The sequence below is a fragment of the Anolis carolinensis genome, chromosome 2, assembly GCF_035594765.1.
Source record: "Anolis carolinensis isolate JA03-04 chromosome 2, rAnoCar3.1.pri, whole genome shotgun sequence".
Classification (NCBI taxonomy): domain Eukaryota; kingdom Metazoa; phylum Chordata; class Lepidosauria; order Squamata; family Dactyloidae; genus Anolis; species Anolis carolinensis.
Genome location: NC_085842.1, coordinates 306,398,852 through 306,411,393, shown reverse-complemented (window position 1 = coordinate 306,411,393; position 12,542 = coordinate 306,398,852). Strand labels below are relative to the sequence as shown.

Below are 12,542 nucleotides of genomic sequence, written 5' to 3'. Positions count from 1 at the left end.
CAAGCTTCACTAATGTACACTGACATGTATGCATTTTCCCATTTATTAAAACATGTATGATATTCTGTATCATAAAAAAACTCTAAGATCAGTTTAAACAATTTAAAATTCAATTTAGATTAACAATTTAGACTAACCGTAGCCTCTAACCTCTGCAGGGGTGGGGGACCCATTAAGATGACTCACCCCAGGAGACTTATGGAACCGGGTGGATTCCTGATGTCTCTTGGGGACTACCCTGTCATGGCAGCAGACAACCCTGTTGATGACCGGGTCAAACTCAGAGACGGCCGGGATGGTAGACATGATCACCCCTGAACCCCCTTTCTCATCCTGCAGATTCAAGTCAGCTCCTTGGTTTACTGAGGAGCTGGCAATGATGAAGTGGATGAGACGGAGACTAGAGTGTCGCTGGCAGAAAACTCAGAAAGTTTCTGACCAAACACGGGCTAGAGCCTTACTTAAGGCCTATTCCGCAGCAATGGGGGCAACCAGAAAGGCTTTCTCACCTGCCCGCATTGCATCTGCAATAAATAGACCTGCTGAGTTGTTCCAGGTAAGTCAGGGAACTCCTTCATCTCCTTGAGGGTGGGGGTTCCCTGACAATCCAGCAGCTCAATGTGGTGAGTTCGCACATCATTTTGCAGACAAAGTCGCTCAGATATATTCTGACTTAGATGCCAATCTTAGTGTAGTACCAAAGGATGTAACAGAGGCATCTGTCTGTCTGGTTTTGATAGATTTGCTCCAGCTTGTTCAGTCTGATGACATCGAAGCGGTGAGAGCAACCACCCTCTAGCAGAGAAGGGTAAAGAACTTGTAACACTACAACTCCTACAATCCCATAGCACTGAGCTATGGCAATTTAAGTAGTTCAAACTGCATTAATTATACAGTGAAAGTACTTTATGACAAGGCAGCAGATTGTTAGTTACAGGTATTTGATGTGTTGTTATTACATTTTTATTGCAAAGGTATGGGTGAGCTGCTAGAGGAAGGTTCATTCTTATGAATCAACATAACTTAGCTGGCCTTGGATATTTATTATGCACACTTCGAATTGGATGAGTAGGAGGCAGATCTTGCAGTTCTGCACCAGGCAAAAAGATATCCTTGGCTTTCTCTAGTAGGTTGGCTTCCCTCTAAAACATATTAGAGACTCATTATATTGCTTCAGAAGTGCACTTCAGTTCTGGATGGTTAAATGTCAAGGACTTCAGTGCTCAATCGTAATTTACTTAAAAGGAAATAGTTGTAATACAAAGCTTTGTTTTAAAAAATCAATATTGCTCACAGTTTACAACATTTAAAACTAACCCATTTTACACTGTAGCCAACAAAGCCAAAAGTGCAGTATTTCAAATAATCTGAACCTTTGTCATATCGAGACTAGCTGTTTTGCATTGGTTACCAAAGAAAAAGGAGCATGGAAGCAAGATAGACACGACTGACAAAAACAAAAGTACATCAAGGGCATTTAGCAGGACATAACAAATGGTTACCTGCCAAAAGATGGATGTGAAAAGGAAGGTATTCTAACAGAAAGGAAAATGCTGTTTTAATATATTTTGGGACAAAACTAGTTAGAAGAAATCGAAGAATGTTTCTCCTAACTGGCTTTACTGCCCCCCACCCCCCACCCCCATCCACAAACACACACATATTATGGACACTCTCATGTTGTAGCTTAAAAATGGAAATTAGCACATATAATTATCCAAAGATGTCTTTTCCTTGTCCCCTTACTATCTTGTGTTAATGTACATACTTTCCTATATTGCAAAAATCTTGCTTTGAAAACAACATCTAGACAAAGCTCTGGAGCAGTCTCACAATTTAAGGTGGGTAAAGACATCTCGACTGGTTCTAATTTGATCTGGTCTGCTATCCACATAGAGCAATACTACCACCCCTTTTTTTACGCTGTGCAGCACAAGGAAAGGCTGGTGGATCCTACGTTATTGCAATTGCAGCACTAAACCATTAAGCTCCAGCAAAAGTACCCACACAACCTGGGGCAAGGTGTGTGTCTGGAGCTCTGTGGCAACTGTCATGGCAGCAAGCAGCAGTCTAGATAATAGTCGACAAATGGGGAAAGGCAGTCTGGACTCCACTTTCACCACTACAGCAGTTCTGAAGCACAGAATGTACACAGTTCCACACAATCCTGTACTGGTCCAGAGCCAAAATGTACCAGACTGGCCTCAGTTTTAGTGGCTCATGTAGATGAGCCCCATACTGATCACAGCTATGTTTGATTATTGAGAAGAGGTTTGATCATCACAGGAAACCTTGGAGAGGACCAAAATTATTCAGCTCATGGGTTGGACTTTCCTACCCCTGGTGTAGCAGGAAAAAGGTGGCTCATTTCACTCAGTATTTTTTTACCCATCCTAGCTCTTGCCTTTGTGTGTGTGTGTGTGTGTGTGTGTCAGGAGTGACTTGAGAAACTGCAAGTTGCTTCTGGTGTGAGAGAACTGGCCGTCTGCAAGGACGTTGCCCAGGGACGCCCCTACGTTTTGATGTTTTACCATCTTTGTTGGGGGCTTCTCTCATGTCCTCGCATGGAGAGCTGGAGCTGACAGAGGGAGCTCATTCGCGCTCTTCCCGGATTTGAACTGGCAACCTTTAGGTCAGCAAGCCAACCTTCAAATCATCAGTCCTACCAGCACAAGGGTTTAACCCATTGCACCACCAGGAGCTCTTAGCTCTCACTGGAAGGCACCAATGAAATGCTATCACATACCAGATGGCAGATAGTAACAGATATTTCTTCTAGCTATCTGATTTGCTCTAATAACAAAAATCTGAGTCCTGCATTTGAAAGTACCATTCACAGCACTGGTCATCTCACCATTGTGATGACTACAAAACTACTTCCCTCCCCTCTTTTCAACAGTTTTTCAAATTAAATACAAACATAACTATTCTTCTTTTTTTAGAAAAAGCATTTGATTTTTAATAAGGAAAAGGAAACTACCCATCTATCTAGACGAGAGGGAAAGGAAGAAGAAATCAGCTTAGCAAGAACAGGTGAACTTGAAGAAGTAAAACTAAAGGGTGAGTTCACATTACAGCCAACAACAATAGTAAAAAATAACTCTTTTCTTTAGGAGTGTTATGATAAATGAGATTTAAAGCTGCTCTGATTCAGTTGTGTTGTTTTGGTGTTGTGTCTTCTAATACCTGAAGCTTTCTCTGATGTAATTGACAGCAGGCATTGTCCCCTGTTAATTGAGTTTCTGGGAAAGCTTTATTTGCCAGTGTGAGTTTCTGCCAGAGCCTGATCCCAGAAGGGCAGTTGGTTCTCGCAGAAGCAGAGGAAGCAGGAGGACATTTTTGCTCCCTGGCTTCAGGTAGGATTTGGCTAAGATTTGGCTAAGATTTTAAACTGAGTTTGGGCTTGGCTCCTGTGGTCAAAGTCTAACTGTTGTGTGACTGTTGTGTTGAAAGAGAGCCAGGTACTTAAGTTGATTGACAGCAGGCATTGTCCCCTGTTAATTGAGTTTCTGGGAAAGCTTTATTTGCCAGTGTGAGTTTCTGCCAGAGCCTGATCCCAGAAGGGCAGTTGGTTCTCGCAGAAGCAGAGGAAGCAGGAGGACATTTTTGCTCCCTGGCTTCAGGTAGGATTTGGCTAAGATTTGGCTAAGATTTTAAACTGAGTTTGGGCTTGGCTCCTGTGGTCAAAGTCTAACTGTTGTGTGACTGTTGTGTTGAAAGAGAGCCAGGTACTTAAGTTGATTGACAGCAGGCATTGTAAAGGCACCTTTACTAACTATCCTTTGCAGTACATACAGGAAACAAAGCAACATAAACAAATACACAAAGACGTGGTTTGTTGCAGTCTGCACATAAAGTGCGTGCATATTACTTAACTGTACAAAGATCCCACTTGGCCACCACGCTCACCAAGAGATGCAACAAAAGCAAAACATTCCCATCACATGCACCAGCTGTGGCATGTTCCGCTTTTTCACACAAAAACTAGACAACTACATCTGCTCCAAATGCAAACAGATGACTCTGATGGAGCAGAGGATCCAACAGCTCGAGCACCGTATTAAGACCCTTAAGGACATTCAGGCACTCGAGCTCTTCTTGGACACTGCACAACACGCTGCTGTAGATCAGCAGCCTGCATCACACCAACACCACCAAGACCATGATCAGGAACCTTATGGGGAGATCAACTCAAAGGTAGACAACCCTCAGGCTTGGAAGGAGGTCACCCATAGAAGGAGATGCAGGACCAGGCAGCCTCCGCAGAACTCCTCTGCTCAGCTGCATTTACACAACAGATTTGAAATTCTTACATCATTAACATACAATCAGGAAACACATCTTGTGGAGGACCACAGTTTCTTAGATACCACTCAGTGGACCATCCTGGATCAATGCGCAGGGGATAGCCCTGACAGGGACAGTGCATCACCACAGTCACACTTATGTAATCATGCAAATGCTCCATCCCCAATCATAGACCAGGAGCAACAGGAACATCCTTGGGAGAGTAATGGGCTCTCGGATGTATCTCAATGGATTGTCATTGATGAATGCACTGGGGATGTTGAGGAGGAGGACAACACTTTACACCTACATGATTCACTTCAACAGGAACACTCTTCAGGGGACATACACACTGTCTTGCACAAAAGGGACCCTGTCAATCCTCAAAGGAAACAGGTCTTGGTAGTAGGTGACTCCCTCCTTAGAGGAACGGAAGCCATCATTTCCAGACCGGATGGGATGGCTCGAGAAACATGCTGCCTCCCGGGGGCAAAAATACACCATATCACTCAGAGGCTCAGCAGGCTCCTAAAGCCCCATCACCCTCCCCACCTTATGTTGATTCATGTAGGTACCAATGACACCGCTAGGCATACTTTTCAAAAGATCACAAATGATTTTCGAGCTCTGGGAACAAAGCTAAAACTGTATAATGTACATGTGATCTTTTCATCCCTCCTCCCCGTTGTAGGACATGGCTCTACAAGGGCCGGAAAAATAGTACAGGTCAATAACTGGCTCAGAAAATGGTGTCAAGAGGAGCATTTTGGCTTCCTTGACCATGGTCTACTCTTCCAAGAGGATGGACTACTGGCACGTGATGGGGTGCATCTCACACAAGTAGGAAAACATCTTTTTGCACACAGACTCACAAACCTCATCAGGCGCACTTTAAACTAAATCCACTGGGGGAGGGGAACAACAGCCTGGCGAACACTATATTACCCACGACCACAGGGAACCGCCGTAAGGCTAAACGGAGGGCTGCACAAACACAGCAAGGACCAAGTACAGAGAGCACAATAATCCCAAATAAACAGTTCGAGGGGAGGTCACAGGGGCTTACATGTCTTTACACTAATGCTCAGAGCATGGGAAATAAGCAAGACGAACTCCAACTCCTAGCACAGCACCACACATACGATGTCATAGGCATCACTGAAACCTGGTGGGATGACTCCCATCACTGGAATTTAACCATTGAGGGCTATAACCTCTTTCACATAAATAGAACAAAGGGGAGAGGAGGGGGAGTAGCTTTATATGTCAAAAACAGTTACGTTGCAGAAGAAATGCAAGACTGTAATCCGGGAAACCAGCTTGAAAGCATCTGGATAAGAATCAAGGGAACCGGGACTCAAAAAGATCTTGTCGTGGGTGTCTACTACAGACCTCCGAGTCAGGATGAAGGACTTGATGAAGCCTTCTGTCAACAGCTGACCAAACAGGCACAAAGAAGAGATATAGTAGTCATGGGCGATTTCAATTATCCCGATATCTGCTGGAAAACAAACTCAGCCAAGAGTACAAAGTCCAACAAATTCCTCACTTGCCTTGCAGATAATTTTATGGTCCAGAAGGTAGAAGAGGCAACAAGGGGATCAGCAACTCTTGATCTAATCTTAACAAATGTGGAAGACCTGATCAATACAGTTGAAGTGGTTGGATCCTTAGGGGCAAGTGACCATGTGCTCCTGCAGTTTGCAATACAAAGGAATGCTGAAACTAAGACAAGTCAAACACGCATTCTGGACTTTAAGAGAGCTGACTTCCAAAAAATGAAGGAATTACTGAGCGGCATTCCATGGACGCCGATATTAAAAAACAAGGGAGTTAAGGATGGATGGGAGTTTTTCAAAAGTGAAATACTCAAGGCGCAAATGCAAACAGTGCCAACAAAGAAGAAAAATAAGACAAGTGCAAAGAAGCCAGAATGGATGTCCAAAGAACTTCTAACTGAGCTAAAGCTCAAAAGTGACATGCACAAGAAGTGGAAAAGGGGAGAAATCACCAAAGAAGAATTCAAACGTATAGCCAACTCCTGTAGGGAAAAGGTTCGCAAGGCTAAAGCGCAAAATGAGCTCAGGCTTGCCAGGGACATAAAAAACAACAAAAAAGGTTTTTTTGCTTATGTTGGTAGAAAAAGGAAGAAAAAGGAGGCGATAGGGCCACTGCAAGGAGTAGATGGGGTGATGGTGACAGGGGATAGGGAAAAGGCAGAACTGCTTAATGCCTTCTTTGCCTCGGTCTTCTCACAAAAAGAAAGCCATCTTCAACCTCAGCAATATGGAATGGACGAAGGATTGGGGGAAATCCAACCCCAAATAGGGAAACAAGTTGTCCAGGAACACCTGGCCACTCTAAACGAATTCAAGTCCCCAGGGCCAGATCAGCTACATCCAAGAGTATTGAAGGAACTAGCGGAAGTTATTTCAGAACCACTGGCAATCATCTTCGAGAGTTCTTGGAGAACAGGAGAAGTCCCAGCAGATTGGAGGAGGGCGAATGTGGTCCCTATCTTCAAGAAGGGAAAAAAGAACGACCCAAACAATTACCGTCCGGTCAGCCTCACATCAATACCAGGCAAGATTCTGGAAAAGATCATTAAGGAAGTGGTCTGCAAACACTTAGAAACAAATGCGGTCATTGCTAATAGTCAACACGGATTTACCAAAAACAAGTCATGCCAGACTAATCTGATCTCTTTTTTCGATAGAGTTACGAGTTGGGTCGATACAGGGAATGCCGTGGATGTAGCATATCTAGATTTCAGTAAGGCCTTCGACAAAGTCCCCCACGACCTTCTGGCAAACAAACTAGTAAAATGTGGGCTAGACAAAACTACGGTTAGGTGGATCTGTAATTGGCTAAGCGAACGAACCCAAAGGGTGCTCACCAATGCGTCGTCTTCATCATGGAAAGAAGTGACAAGTGGAGTGCCGCAGGGCTCCGTCCTGGGCCCGGTTCTGTTCAACATCTTTATTAACGACTTAGACGAAGGGTTAGAAGGCACGATCATCAAGTTTGCAGATGACACCAAACTCGGAGGGATAGCTAACACTCCAGAAGACAGGAGCAGAATTCAAAACGATCTTGACAGACTAGAGAGATGGGCCGAAACTAACAAAATGAAGTTCAACAGGGACAAATGCAAGATACTTCACTTCGGCAGAAAAAATGGAAATCAAAGATACAGAATGGGGGACGCCTGGCTTGACAGCAGTGTGTGCGAAAAAGATCTTGGAGTCCTCGTGGACAACAAGTTAAACATGAGCCTACAATGTGATGCGGCAGCTAAAAAAGCCAATGGGATTTTGGCCTGCATCAATAGGGGAATAACGTCTAGATCCAGGGAAGTCATGCTCCCCCTCTATTCTGCCTTGGTCAGACCACACCTGGAATACTGTGTCCAGTTTTGGGCACCGCAGATGAAGGGAGATGCTGACAAGCTGGAAAGCGTCCAGAGGAGGGCAACTAAAATGATTAAGGGTCTGGAGAACAAGCCCTATGAGGAGAGGCTTAAAGAGCTGGGCATGTTTAGCCTGCAGAAGAGAAGGCTGAGAGGAGACATGATAGCCATGTACAAATATGTGAGGGGAAGTCATAGGGAGGAGGGAGCAAGCTTATTTTCTGCTGCCCTGCAGACTAGGACACGGAACAATGGCTTCAAACTACAGGAAAGGAGATTCCACCTGAACATCAGGAAGAACTTCCTCACTGTGAGAGCTGTTCGACAGTGGAACTCTCTCCCCCGGACTGTGGTGGAGGCTCCTTCCTTGGAGGCTTTTAAGCAGAGGCTGGATGGCCATCTGTCGGGGGTGCTTTGAATGCGATTTCCTGCTTCTTAGCGGGGGGTTGGACTAGATGGCCCTTGAGGTCTCTTCCAACTCTACTATTCTATGATTCTATGATTCTATGATTCTATGATTCTAATCTTCCCAAGTGTGTGCCTTCCAGCTGTGTGGGACTACAACTCGCATTAACCCTAGGCTACTCTAGTGCAACCAAAAGCATCTCTTATGGAAATAAGGAGGCACTAAAATAACTTATGTGGTTGTTTTCTTCTGCTTGTACCCTGGAACCCCTGTCCACCAGCCAATTAAATCTGCACTTCATTTACACCATTGACCTTTTGGCAAGCTGGAGAAATAGCACTTTGTCATGTTAGTCCTGTCACCAGCATGACTCTCAACTGGTGGCACTGAGTGGGCAAAGGGATGTTTCTCTCCCTGCAATGCAAATATGTTATGATTCCAAAGCATGCTAAGTCCTGAAGTGCTATCTGATGACTTGTATAATTAACTTTGAGGATCTGCTTGCAACTGATGTGCTTTTAAGCATTCAAAAGGATTCTGTTTTCCACAGGGATCCTCTTATGAATCTCTTAGAACATGTAGCCTTATCTCTTGATTTTACATAGGACTGGGTGGAAGTGGAAGGAGCCAGTGTGGCTGAGTGGTTTGAGAGCTGGACCATGACTCCGGAGACAGATCCTTGCTCAGTCATGAAAATCTACTGAATGACCTTCGACATGTCACACACTCTTAGCCTCAGAAAACCCCATGATAGGTCACTTTAGGGTTGCTATAAATCAGAAATGTCTTGAAGGCACATGGTAACAGCAAGGTGATGGGAAAGGCATAACACGTGTTTCTTATTGTATACAAGTTCTTTATGCCTGTGCGGTGCAGTTACATAGAGATAAAAGGTAATATTGTAAAACCCGAGAGTTCGCTCTTTCTCATTAGTTGTTTCTTTTCCCTTCATTTTCTGATAGTCATTATTATAATAGTGTTTCAAAACCTCAGTCCTTACTTGTTATAGGCACAGTCTATGTCTCAGAAAAATGTTATAGCAGATTAACGCTATGTATGCTTATATACTAGTCATGTGCATTCGAGGCAAACCTTGATCCATTTAGTGTCCTGGTTTTCAGTGAGGTCCCCGATCCATTTCGATTGAGCCTCCCAAAATCATAATTGGGTGGAGGCTTCACCCGTAGGCCCAAAGCACCCCGGCCTACAGGTGTAGGCTTTGGGCTTCAGCGCCCGAGCCTCATATACTATGCAGCTGAGTGACGAGTAAGGAGCGCTCCTTACTTGACACTTGGCTTCAGGCCCTGCGAGGCCCAGGCGTGTAGGCTAAAAGTCTGCACCTGTAGGCCCTGGTTCTTTGGGCCTACGAGTACAGGCTTTGGGTCTATGCGCCCAGGTCTCGCAGGGTCTGCTGTAGACTTTGCAGCCATGCACTGAGTAAGGAATGGTTCTTACTAGGCGCTTGGCTACAGAATCTGCAGCAGACCCCGCAAGGCCTACAGGTGCAGGCTTTGGGCCTACAAGCCCAGGCCTCACAGGGTCTGCAGCTGAGTGCTGAGTAAGGAGCACTCCTTACTCGGCGCTCAGCTGCAGGCCCTGTGAGACCCAGGTGTATAAGCCCAAAGCCTGCACCTATTGGCCCAAAGGGCTGGGTTGCCTCCAACCCAGTGCTTTGGGCCTATGTTGATCCGAAATGCAGGCTTGGAGCCGGTATCTGCACCCACCTGCCTTTCGTATCGAGTTGATTTTTGTTTCAGGAGGGGCCTTCCCTTTCTGTGCCATGGTACAAAACAGAAACATGAATCAAACGGATGAGACAAATTTCAGGCCCATGTCTAGTATATACGTTCTAGTTCCCTGTTGACTTTTGGTGACTGCATGAATTCTATAGGGTCTCATCCGGCAAGGAATATTCAGAGGTGGCTTTGAAAGTTCCTTCCTCAGACTCACTGCTTCTTGAACTGTGGGACCCAACCCCAAATAGGGTCCCTTAGCTCAGTGTTGGGGTCATGAAAAATCTGGCAACAATAAAAGGTTTTGGAACGCCACACATTTACACAAATCTCTTACATGCAGTGTTTATAGTGGGCTCTGCAGAAAATGCTTCAGCTGTACTCCACAAAAATCAGACTGTTTAGTAAGCCTTGCAAATGTTGATTTATTGTCTGTAAACGTTTGATTTAATAATTTTATAAACCTATATAGCTGGGTCATGTGAAAATTTCTCAGAGAGAGAGGGGCCATTAGTGGAAAAAGTCTAAAGCCCTGCTCAGACATATCCTTCAGTTTGTTGTTAGTCTCCAATCCAAATACTAACCAGGAGATTACTGCTTAGCTTCCAAAATCAGGTAGCATCTGGTGTCGTTGGGGTATCTATTAATGCGAAACTCCCACAATTCCCTAGCATTGACCCGTAGCAGTTAAAGTGGTGTCAAACTGCATTAATTCTACAGTGTAGGTGCTCCTGATGTTAACAATGAGCCGCTCTTTTTTTTACAGAAGCCAATTCTTGGGTGCAAGTTCCCAGTGGACTCTTGCGAGGGCCATACCAATAAAGATAGCTCTTAAAATCAGAAAGCTGCTATCAAGAAAAACACAAAGATCCAGTGTCATTATATCTGATAATAAAATAAAATGTATTGCATTGGCTTTAAAGAACAGTACAACTCTAAGAAAAATTAGCTGTTTGACTAAAAGCATTGCCGTAACCTTTCTCTCTCTCTTGCTTATGGAGTGCCTCTTGATCCATTGAGTGAGCTAACAAAATGTTATTTAACTGTAAATGCCAAAACAATTTCTCTAGATGTCCAGATGTAAGAATATCAAACGCAGCGCCCAAACAAGAGTCAAAGAACATGAAAGGCACTGCAGACTAATTCAACCAGAGAAATCAGCCATAGCAGAGCATTTGATGAACCAGCCTGGACACAGAATACTATTTGAGAACACAAAAATGCTGGACCATTCTAACAACTATCATGTCAGACTACACAGAGAAGCCATTGAAATCCACAAGCATGTGGACAACTTCAACAGAAAGGAAGAAACCATGAAAATGAACAAAATCTGGCTACCAGTATTACAAAACTCCAAAATCAAAACAGTAGATGGGAACCAACACAATGAGGACTTGACTGAACAAAGGATGCCCCCAGGCAAGGGACAAAACATTTCCAATGCCAATTAGGGTGATTAACTGAAACATTAATGCTGGCTCCCAGTGACAAAGAACTCTTGCCACACCTTGGACTATACACAGATATATATTCTTTCCTTTCCTTACTTAATTTATCCATACCTCACAACCTCTGAGGATGCTTGCCATAGATGTTGGCGAAACGTCAGGAGAGAATACTTCTGGAACATGACCACACAGCCCGAAAGACATACAACAACCCTGTGATCCCGGCCATGAAAGCCTTCGACAACACATTTTTCTTTGTATGTTGTTTAATGCAGCCAAATTGGTGTGACCTCACATTAAATGCCTGTGTTTCTGCAGCCCTTCTTGACTCAATGCTGACAGAAGGCAAAAAGGGAAAGGGTGAGGACTGGAGTCATAGGACCTCATCAGATACAGGGTCTACACACTTTAAAAACAGTTTGCAGATGGAGTCTCATGGAGCCCATCATACAATGCTAAACTACTTCTGGAAGTTGCCCATGGGACTCAGTCTGTAAGCTGTTTCAAAAGTGTTTAGAAATGGAGGATTATGAAGTCAGGGAACTATCCTCTTAAGAGCTCCCAATTCACACAAAAACAGCTGAAGGTGCTTAATTTAACAGACTTGCTTGATCACTTTAGTGATTAAGAGTAGGTGTTTCTGTGGGCGGTCTCCAAAGGAGCATCATTGCTCCTTTTCTCTCCAGTAATCCCCTTGCATGATTCTTGGATGGTAAGTTTTAACAATAATGTACTTGTCAGGAATTTTGCAATTTTGATATATTACCAGTTCACTGTAGCTATATCCCCCCCCCCCCCCCCATTTTAGACCTACGTTTTGGACTTCTGCAATTCCAGGGTTTCCCCTTTTTTAATTAAAAAAAAAGCTGTATGGGTGAGAACTACATGTCCCTGTGATAGCTCAGAATGCGGAGGAATACTGTAGATGGGGGTGAATCCATTATGAGAAATAGAACAACATCTTTCTAATAGATCACTCACAAATTGCACCTTCGCATCTAGGAAAAGGATCGGTGGTCATTTCACTTTGCAGGCTGTGAACCTGTATGCCTCCAGTTCCCACTCTCCCTGTTGACTGGCCATATAGGCTAAGGCTGAAGGACAGGGACAGAGACCTGAGCTCCATTCAGGAGCTCCATTAAAGTCACTAGGAAGCAAGCATAGTTAGCCCTCTGTATACACAGATTCTGCATCCACATGGCTTGAAAATATATATATATTAAAAAAATTCCTTAAGACAAATCTTGCCATTTTAT

At 44.1% G+C, this 12,542-nt stretch overlaps 1 protein-coding gene across 2 annotated transcripts in view; it reads right to left on the bottom strand.

The window, feature by feature from the left end:
- The window catches only part of alpk2 (alpha kinase 2), an 81,887-nt gene that overhangs the window by 49,102 nt on the left and 20,243 nt on the right, over nt 1–12,542 (bottom strand). The gene's annotated exons all lie outside the window — the stretch shown is intronic.